This window comes from Petaurus breviceps, unplaced genomic scaffold, assembly GCF_028583685.1.
Source record: "Petaurus breviceps papuanus isolate PSGF00001 unplaced genomic scaffold, PetGlider_PUasm1.0 156, whole genome shotgun sequence".
In the NCBI taxonomy this organism is placed as follows: Eukaryota; Metazoa; Chordata; class Mammalia; order Diprotodontia; family Petauridae; genus Petaurus; species Petaurus breviceps.
Window position 1 is genome coordinate 9,539,789 of NW_027185720.1, and position 10,482 is coordinate 9,550,270.

The 10,482-nt window shown below is 43.5% G+C and overlaps 1 protein-coding gene across 1 annotated transcript in view; it reads right to left on the reverse strand.

Annotated features, from left to right (window-relative positions):
• The window catches only part of LOC138156618 (xylosyl- and glucuronyltransferase LARGE1), a 133,792-nt gene extending 123,620 nt beyond the window's left edge, over positions 1-10,172 (reverse strand). The window contains exon 1 of the mRNA XM_069082025.1: positions 10,067-10,172. The gene's annotated coding sequence lies outside the window, so the exon portion shown is untranslated. The remainder of the gene's footprint in view (positions 1-10,066) is intronic.
• Between the last annotated feature and the right edge of the window lie 310 nt (positions 10,173-10,482).

Here is a 10,482-nt window from a genome sequence, read left to right on the forward strand (position 1 = left end):
CCCCCCCTCTCTCTTTCTCCCTCCCTCCCTCCCTCTCCTCCCCCCACAACACACCCTAGATGTCAAACACTCCCTGACCACTCACACCACTTCCCAGTGTCCAAACTGGCTTAAAATGTAATTGGAAAATACTTAACAAAGTAACTATACCATAGAACATATATAATATTAATATTTGGTTTTCTAAGTCCTTTTTGCTACCTACCAAGAACTTTATGCATGGTTTAGTGCTCCCTGATTCTGTTTGAGTTGGACACCATTAGGCTTAACAACCAGTTTAGGATCAGTTAAAGAAAGGACTCAATCCCAGTGTTTCTAATCCCGTGGACAGACATCATAAACAATCACATAAGTCACACGATCGGTGGGAAAGGGGGATAGGTTCCAATACAGGTGCTATGGCAAATGCTGATCCAGGATCTGGTCCCACGTCACTGTCTTAGTTGAAGATCTGCAGTCAGTCTGGAGCTCACCAGAGCTAGTGGGCTGCTAAGCAGCCTTTGGGAAACTTCTCATAACACTCTCCTCCCCCTAGGAGGAGGGAGGCCCATTCATGGCTAAGTGACCCAACTTACCCCAGGGAAGTGGCGAGGCACTTAGCCTTTCTTGTCTTCACATATAAAATAATGGGATCAGACTAGACGCCTTCTAAGAGCCTTTACATCATTAACCCCTACGATCCTATGAGTGACACATCTTCTTACTCCCCCCATTCCTGAAATAACTCTCTTTGCCTCTCTTCTAACCTGTGGCTATGTCTGCTCCCCTTTCTCGGCAGCATTTGCAGTAATGCCTGGAGTGGGGAGGGGAAGCCAGAGGCAGCCCTCTGCTCCCCTATTTACCATCGCTAATTTAGAGCCTATCCACAGCCTGGTTGGTCACACAGGATCATGGGATACTCCCGAGTAAAGCACACATTCCTACACATGGAGACATCTTGAAGAAAATCAGGAGACAGTCCCCCAAAAGCACATTTGTTCAAGCCAAATGCTGGCCAGTTAATTATCACTGCTTTCCACCCCGCTTTGGTTTGTATTCCTCCCCAGCCGCCTCTCTTTTCTTTTTCATTTCAAAGCTAAGAACAATGACAGAGGGAATGGCGGTCATAGCTTCTGGTCATTTTTCCCTGGTCTAATACCAGCTCTAGCTGGGGGGTGGGGGAAGAGGGGGGGCAAACAGTGGTTGACAGAGCGGGTGCTGATGAATGGTCTGGCCGTTGTCCCTTGCAGGCTTCCTGGCTGAATGCTCTATGACTAGTCGGCCACATTTGATTTCGTGGTGCCTGTGGCAACAAGTCCCTAATGCTTTCATGTTGGGGCCAGGCTCCCTTACCTTCCTCTCAGTAAATGAGTCTATTCCATTTTCACAAGTTTCCAAATGGATTATGGCTTCCAAAGCCTGAGGCACCTTATCCTTTGTGTAAGGGACACTGTCCACATCTGAAAAGCTAAGGCAGTCTCCTATTTGATGTTAACTTTAAAACATCCTCCTCCCTCTTTCTTCCCCAGGAACTTTTTCCACATCTCTTCCTCTTCCTCTATTCCCCTTCTCCCACCCTCCTGCCCTTCCCTTCCTCCTCCTCTCCTTCACCTCTTCTTTCTCTCCTACTCCCTTCTTCCTCTTCTGCTTCTTCTTTCTTCCTCCTCTCCTCTTCCCCCTCTATTCCTCCTCCTTCTCCCTTCCTAAAGCTCTTCTCTTTCTTCTCCTCCATTTCCCTCCTCTCTCTCTCTTATTCTCATCTTTCTCCTCCTCCTCCAGTTTTTCTTCCCATCTCCTTTTTCTCTTCTCTTCTCCCTCTTTCTCCTCCTCTCCCCTTCTCCTCCTTCTTCTAAGCCTTTTTCTTCTTTTTCCTTATTCTCCTTTATTCCCTTCCTGATCCTTTTTCTCTCATTCTCCCTTTCTCTGCCTCCTTTTATCTTCTTCCTCTAGTCCTTTCCTCCTCCTTCCCTCCTCCTCTATTCCCTTCCTCCTCTTTCCCTGATTTTTCTTCCTTCCTTCTCTCCCCTTCCTCTACCTCTTCTATTCCCCTTGTCTTTCTCCTCTAACTCTTCCCCCTTCCTTCTCTTCCAACTCTTAGGTCTTCCTGACTCACGACCAGCTCTTCATCCACCGGGCCACCTAGCTACCTGAAGTCCTAGTTCTGTACCTATATTTCCCATGTTTATTCAAACATTTGTTCATTTCCTTCCCTATATAAATGTTTCTGACACATCAGTTAGTGGATAGAGTGCCAGTCTGACCTCTGAAATACCCTGGCTGTGTAAGTCTGAGCAAGCATCTGAACATCTCTGTGACTTAGAGAACTGATGAGATCACCAGGTGAAATGACACAGAGGAAGACAAGGAGAGGGCCTGGGACAGAACATCAATAGTTAGAGGGGTGATCTGGAAGAGGATCCAGCAAAGGAGACTGAGGAGGAGAGATCAGAGAGGTAGGAGGAAAACCAGGAGGGGGTGTCCTGAAAACTGGGAGAATATCAAGGAGGAAAGGGTGATCAACATTGTCAAAGGCGGCAGAGAGGTCATAGAGACTGAGAACTGAGTAAAGGCCATTGGGTTTGGCTACTAAGAGATCTGAACAGGGGAGGGATAGGGCCATTACCCTGCATTAGAAAGAAAGATTAGAAGATCAGGGAGACAGAGGAAGCCAGGAAGCCTAAGGAAGGCCAGTGAGCAGGGTCTCTCAGGGCAAGAAAAAGGCAGAGGTCTTTCCAGGATATGATGAGGTGTTATCTGTCAGACTCTGGAATCTAAAGTGAAATGTATACTTTTTCCATCGGGTTATTTCAAGGAAGAAAGATATGGCTAAGAAACTACTTGAACCGGGAAATCTCTGTTGAGGAGGGGGTAAAAATGGAGGGGCAAATATGTCATCCCTTCTGTAAATCTTAGGGGGCAGCTGAGTAACCTCAGAGACCACCTAGGATAAGAGTGGGTTCTTTTTTTAAAGCTACCTTCCTGGGGCTTTTTCAGAGATACCAAGGAGAAATCGGATGGGCAGAACACTCTGGAGCAGTTTCTACAAAATGTTCGATAAGGTCGCACGCCAAGTTTTATTAGATGGGCCAAGGAAAGAGTCATGGTACAATAGTTAAAACAGCTTGTTGGATTGAATAACTTGGCTCCAAGACAAGAAATTAAGAGTAGCAATAATTTTTATTCTAAAGCCAGGAAAGGGATTTAAAGGTGGGCTAGGATGAAAGGCCTATGTGGGTGAGCTCTCCAGCTTATAAAATTAAAGGTTTTTCATGAACATCTTTGAAAGTTGAAGAGGCTCACTGGAAAAAGCTGAATTTGGAGTCAGATTGTCATGGGTTTGAATCTGGTTTCTATTACTATCAGTTTACCTTGAACAATTATTTCTTCTTGTTAAGTCTCAATAACTTTATGTATCAAATGAGGGGACTGAACTGGATTTTCTCTTAGGTACATTCTGGCTTGAAATCCAGTGATCCTGATTCAGTAGAAAAGTGTGTTGAATTTAGAATCAGCAGATTTGTGTTCAAATCCTCCCTCTGCCATATACTATTTGTGTGACCACAGGGAAATCACTTGACATCTCTTGACTTCTGCGTTTTCATATATTAAATATTAAATAGTATGACAACCACCTGCTGCCCTTGCTCTTGTTGCTGCTGCTGCTGCTTCTCCTTATCATCATCATCACCATCATCACCATCACCACCACCATCATCACCACCATCACCACCATCACCATCATCACCATCATCATCATCACCATCATCACCATCACCACCACCATCATCATCACCATCATCACCACCATCATCACCATCATCATCACCATCACCACCATCATAACCATAATCAGCATCAGCATCATCATCACCATCATCATCACCATCATCACCATCATCATCACCATCATCATCACCATCATCACCATCACCACCACCACCATCATCATCATCATCATTATTATATGAAGCTGAGTGAGGCAAAGGAGAAATGAAAAAAAAATCTCCTCTGGGGTTAGGGGCGGTATAGAAACTGAAATGCCCTGAGTGAGCCTTGAATAAAGGAAGAAGGATTAGATTAGATGATCTCTAAAATATCTCCCAGTTGTAAGGTGTTTTCATTCTTTGCAGTGCCCAGCACACAGCGAGCTCTCCATGGACAATCACTACTAACAGTTCAAAGAGTGTAATCCAACCAGTTCAGTTTTGAGCATGAGAACAGGCACAAGTTAGAGCCCAGGACCTTATTCTCCTTTGTCTCTTTCACTTCACAGAATCTTCTTCCGAGGGTCAGTGCAGAGGCCACCTCTTCCAGAAGGCTCTTCCTCATCCTATCTGCCATTGCCAGAGCTTTCACTCTTCCAAATTACTTTGAGTATGCTTTCTTTTTCATTGATTGCATGCTTCTTGTTTCTTCCCAATAAAATGTCAGTTCTTTGAAGGTGAGGGACATTAATTTTTGTTTCTTTATCTCTGGTGCCCATCACAGGGACTGGCACATAGTAGGTATTAAATCTTATTTAATCCTGTTAGCATTTCTCCCATGTGACACATACCAGTATGGTGTGAACAATGATGAAAAGATGCACAATAAGGTCCTGTCTGGGAAAGGTATTGGGCCTCCAGGTTCTCTGAGCCCATTCATGGTTTGGGGTTTGGAAGGGCAGTGAGTAAGGGAGGAAGTGGTCTAGGGTACATGACATGTACTCTTGAAAATCACCTAGTCTGGGACTCAACCTTTTGTATGTCCTGTATCCTTATGGCAACATGGTAAGGCATAGGATGTCATCTCATAATAATGCTTTTAAATAGATAAAATATATTGGACCATAAAGGAAACTACTCTATTGATTTCTTTTTTTTAAGTTCGCAGACCCCAGACTGAAAAGCCCTGCTCTAGTCCAATCCACTTATATTAAAGCCAAAGAAACTGTGGACCAAAGAGATGTCGTGATTTGCCTGAGGTTATAGAGCTGAAATTCAAACCCAGATCCCAGGATTTCAAATTCTGGACTCTGACCACTGTACTCTGCTTCCTCCTCACCACACATAAGCTTAAGATAGTAGATTTTAGTGGGTCTGTCAGAATGAAAAAAAAAAAAAAAGCAATGTCTGCTGCTAATCTCCTTATCTGTGGCTGGGCTTACCTAGGAAACTCCCACCTGCCAAGAGTTTTTGTTTGTCTGTTGTTGTTCAATTGTGTCCAAATCTTCATGACCACATTTGGGTTTTTGTTGGCAAAGATACTGAAGTAGTTTGACATTTCCTTCTCCAACTAATTTCTTTTAAACAGATAAGAAACTGAGGCAAATGGGGTTGTGACTTGCCCAGGGTCACGCAGCTAGTGAGTGTCTCAGGCTGGATTTGAACTCAGGAAGATGAGTCTTCCTGACTCCAGGCCTGGCACTCTATCTACTGTGCCACCCAGCTGCCCCTTGCTAAAAACAAATCTATAATAATAATTACAGAAATAATATACAATTACAGTAATAATTACAGTAATAGTAATAATAAACAATTAGCCCTTACCATGTGCCAGGCACTATGCTACATTCTTTAGAAAGATGACCTCATTTGATCCTCACAACAACCTCGGGATGTTTTACAGATGAGGAAAATGAGACCAAAAGTAAGTAGTGAAATGACTTACCCAGGGTTACACAGCTAGGCAGCATCCCAGGTCCCATTTAAACTCTGACTTTCCTGACTCCAGGACAAGCGCTTTGACCACTGCACCACCTAGTCATACCTCTTGACTTCATCTGCCACAATATGGGGGTTCTGGCTAATTTTGCCCAAGAATGCCTTGATTGGTAGGTAGCTGCATTGGCAGCTGTTCTTGACTCAGCTCAGTGGTGTAGGACAAGATGGAATTGAGTTGTGGATGGCTTGGGGGAATGATCAGACTCTTTTTTCCAGCTCCCAGGTTCACTTGAGAAGAGAATAAGGAAAGCTAAGACTCAAAGCTTGACAAATGGGAGGTGAGCTGGGCCTCTCTATGGAGTCAAAGAGCAGGCCATGACACCTGTGAATGCAGATGCTATTTTCCAACAGGGCTTTGCTATACTCATCTTTCAGAAAAAAAGCATGGCTGGTGCAAAACCCCAAGGTCAGCAGTTTTCAATTTCTGGCAGACAGAGAGAGAGGCAAGGTAGGGGAGTAGATAAGACAGAGCAATTGGAGTTGGAGGACCTGGGGACTAGTAATGGCTCAGCAACTTAGCCTGTGAGCCCTTTGGTGAGCACCTTCTTCCCGGCCTCAATCTCCCTCCTCTGTTAAAAGAGGGACAGACTACATTGGGAATTCTCAAACTGTGGTTCATGTACTTGTTTATTAGGAAAAAGATGAGAACTATATCTTCATAGGGTTGGTTTCCTTTGCAATCCTGTACACTTTATCTGATGCTTTTAAACATGATTCCATGAAAGGGTTTATATTCGCCAACATGAAGATCCTTGTAGACATCTAAGGAATTCTGTGTCTGGGGGACCCTCATCAATCACCTCACCCTCTCTCCTAACTGAATCTCATATTCCAACCAAATAATCTGTCCAGTATAGCAGATGGAGCACTGGATTTAGAGACAAGACCACAGTTCATTCTAGCTCTGCTTCTTATGGCCTGGATGACCTTGAACAAATCACTAGACCTCTGTGGATCTCAGTTTCCTCTTCTGTACAATGCAGGCATTGTCCGAGGTTCTTTTTCTAGTGCTAAAGCCCCAAATCCTAAAATAATAGCAACACATATTAATGTCATGCTGTATGATTTCCAAAGCATTTGGTATATATTATTCCACTTGATTCCCAGAAAGACCCTGACAGGTAGACAATAATAATAACCGTTATTCACATAGCCCTTTGAAAGGCATCATGAAAGCCATTCCCCAATAGATAAGCAGTCAAAGGATATGAACACAGTTCTCAACAGAATGATGAACTATTAGAAGGCATAGAAACGATTGCTTTAAATCACCACTAATAAGATAATGCAAATCAAAACAACTTCATGTTTCACCTCACATCCAGTAAATTGGCAAAGACGGCAAAATATGGGCAGGGGAGGGGTGGGTGCACAAATAAATTGTTGGTGGAAGAATTGGTCCATCCATTCTGGAAAACAATTTGGAATTACGTGAGGAAGGTGATTCCAGGTCCCTGCCTTTTCCCCAGACATTTCCATTGCCAAGGATATACTCCATAGAGGTCAAAGATAAAATAAAAGGCCCTGAATATAACCAGTTATTTATCTCAGCACTTTTCATGGGGGCAAGAACTGGAAGCCAATGAGATACCCACAGATTAGAGAGTGGCTGCCCGATCTGTGATACACAAGTATACGAGAATATTCTCAGTCACAGCACATCCTCTCATGACTGAATCTCATACTCCACCAAAATACAATGCTTTGAGCAGAAGAGAGAGTCTTGCATTTAGAGAGGGAGAGTCTCTCTCATAAGAAATGAGGGATATTGGGGTGGCCAGGTAGCACAGTGAGTAAGAGCACCGGCCCCAGTGTCAGGATGACCTGGGGATCAAATCCGGGCTCAGATACTTAGCACCCCACCCAGAAATAACTGGCCATGTAACCTTGAGCTTACTTAATTAAGTAATTAAGTTACTTAATCCCAACTGTTTTAAAAAAAAAAAGAAATGAGGGATATCATTAGTACTGAGATGCATGGGACGTCTCTACATAAACATGAACCCATATGTGTCCCTTTATGGTAACAAAATGTTTCATACACATTTTCTTTCATTCATGTAGAAATTCTCTGAGACCAGTCCTGTAAGTATTGTCTTCCCGACTTTTACTTGCGGAAACTGGGGTTTAATGGGAGTTAAGGGACCTGCCCAAGGTCAAGTAAATAGTACAAGAGTAGAAATAGATCATGACCCCGAGTCTTTGGACCCACATCTGGCCTTCTTTCCATTATAACACAAGCACCTCTATTGACATCCCTTTTCAAGAAGCGAGTCATGTGGCTAGACCTCAAAGGTGACTAACTGAGGTAGTTTTGCAGAATATGAAGAGTTATTTCCACACTCTCCATGAGAATCTACAGCCCAAGTTGTCTGGTCTTGGGAGGCCCCGCCGCATTCCTCTCTCTTATAACAAATCCCCTTCATCAAACCCGATCCCTTCCGAGGCAACATAAATCCCCTTGTAATGACCACTCAGTGTCCCCAGGTTATTCAAATGGACACATCCCTTTAAAAAGAACTTCTGCCATCTGTGCTGCCCATTTATTACCGATAGAGAGGGAAGTAACTCAAGCATGTTGGCACGGAGACTGTGCAGCAAGAGGTAATTTAGATGCAGGGGTGTGTGCCTATGTCTCCCACCTGGTACCTTTCTTGCATTTTCCTTCCACTGTGGGAGGGAAGGGTGTCTCATCAGATACAATAAATTGCCACTTAGACTGCATTCTTTTCCACCTCCTGGTGAACTGAATTGATGCCCCAATTTTTTTGTGTGTTTTGTTTTAGTAGGACAGCTCTGACCCCTATGCTGTTGTCCTAGAGGCAAGGCAGTATATCTTTATCTGACATTTTCTGTTACTATTTGCTGCAGAAGAAAGAAAATAAATGTTTCTTCCAAGGTTCATTCCAGGTTTCCAACCTCCCCCTAGCAAAAGGTGGGTGCCTCCTGTTTTATGAAAACATAGTTCATTTCATGAAAAAAAATAGCAACCCCCACCCCAAAACTAAGAAAATAAATTTACTTTACAGAAGTAATTACAGAAATTCCTTTAAATGGATATCCTTCTCAATATGATTTGCATGGCATAAATGTAATTAGCATACAATATTTCAGAAATAAAACATAGGCTCATAGCATCAGAGACCTTAGAGATCATAAAATCAAACCCACCCATTTGACAGATTAAGAGACAGAGGGAGAAGGTTAAGACACTTGCTCAAGGTCACACAGTTATTATGTGTCATAAGTGGTATATGGACTCAAGTTTTCCTGACTCCAAGTGTCTTGCCCTATCTAGTCTACCATGTGGCCACTCTAACCCATTCAGTACAGTGAGTTAAGCTCGCATACTTCTGGACAAAAGTATGAGACATATGCATTCACCTTGAAGGTGAATCCATCTCTGGTTCCTTTCTGACCCACATCAAGTTGTAATCTTATTAACCAAAGAGGAGCACATGTAGCATCTACAGTACTCTGTGAGGATGCCTTCCATTTCTTGAGTGAGTTCAGAATGCCTACTGGGAACATGGAGAGATCAAGGGCTGAATGGGGCCTGAGATTAGGACTCCAAAGTGGAGTCTGTCACCAATCATTCACTTCATTCTAATCTCACTTTATTAAACATTTATTAAGTACCCACTATGTATGTGGTCCTGTGTTAGTTACTAGTGATACATAAGGATCATAGAATCATGGTTGTAAAGCTAAATCTATGATATAATCCCATAAAGTCTATTCTGCTCTTTGTTTTTCAGGTTTTTTTGGGGGGGGTTTTTGGAGGAAAATTGGGGTTAAGTGACTTGCCAAAAGTCACACGGCTAGTCATTGTGTCAAGTGTCTGAGGCTGGATTTGAACTTGGGTCCTCCTGGCTCCAGGGCCAGTGCTCTATTCACTGTGCCACCTAGCTGCCCCTCAGTTTTTTTTTACCTGTAAAATAAAGTGATGGTCTATCAGGGTAGGGAACCTGTGGCCTCAAGGTCACATGTGACCTTCTAGGTCCTCAAGTGTGGCCCTTTGACTGAATCCAAACTTCACAGAACAAACCCCTTTAATAAAAGGATTTGTTCTGTAAAACTTGGATTCAGTCAAAAGGCTGCACTCAAGGACCTAGAAGGCCACATGTGACCTCGAGAATGCAGGTTCCCCACCTCTGGTAGATGGTTTATAATACTCCCTTTGCCTACAATTGTATAATCCAATGACTTTATGAAGTCCTTGCCCCCTGTGAGCTTCAGTTTTTTCAAGGGTAAAATGAGACAATTTTGAATGTCAAACCAGCTCCAAACTCAACAACAGCGTCTGGACTGCAGGATTTTCATACAAAGAGATTGAAAATAAGAGTTTCATTCCCTGTGAACATCTCGAGAATCCCATTACCTACCTGTGTTGTAGCCCCTCCCAAGGGCAGGCCATGGTCGGTGATTTTTCCATAGGTTTCCCAAGTACCAATCACTTTGGTTCTCTACCAAGCCCAAAACCTGCTGACCTGTAAAGTAAGTAGAATGGAAAAACATCAGCAGAGGGAAGGCAAGGAAAATAATCACAGCACTAACAAATGAATCAGGTAGCAGAGAGAGAGCTGGTCTCAGTGTTAGGAAGACCTGGGTTTAAATCCTGCCTATGAAACCTACAGGCAGGGAGGTGGCACAGTGACCTGGAGACAGGAGGACCTGAGCTCAGATCCAGCCTCAGGCACCGTGACCAGTGCCAAGTTTCTTCATCTTTAAGATGAGAAGGGAATGGCAAACCACTCTAGTGTCTTTGCCAAGAAAACTCCAAATGGGGTCACCCAGAGTC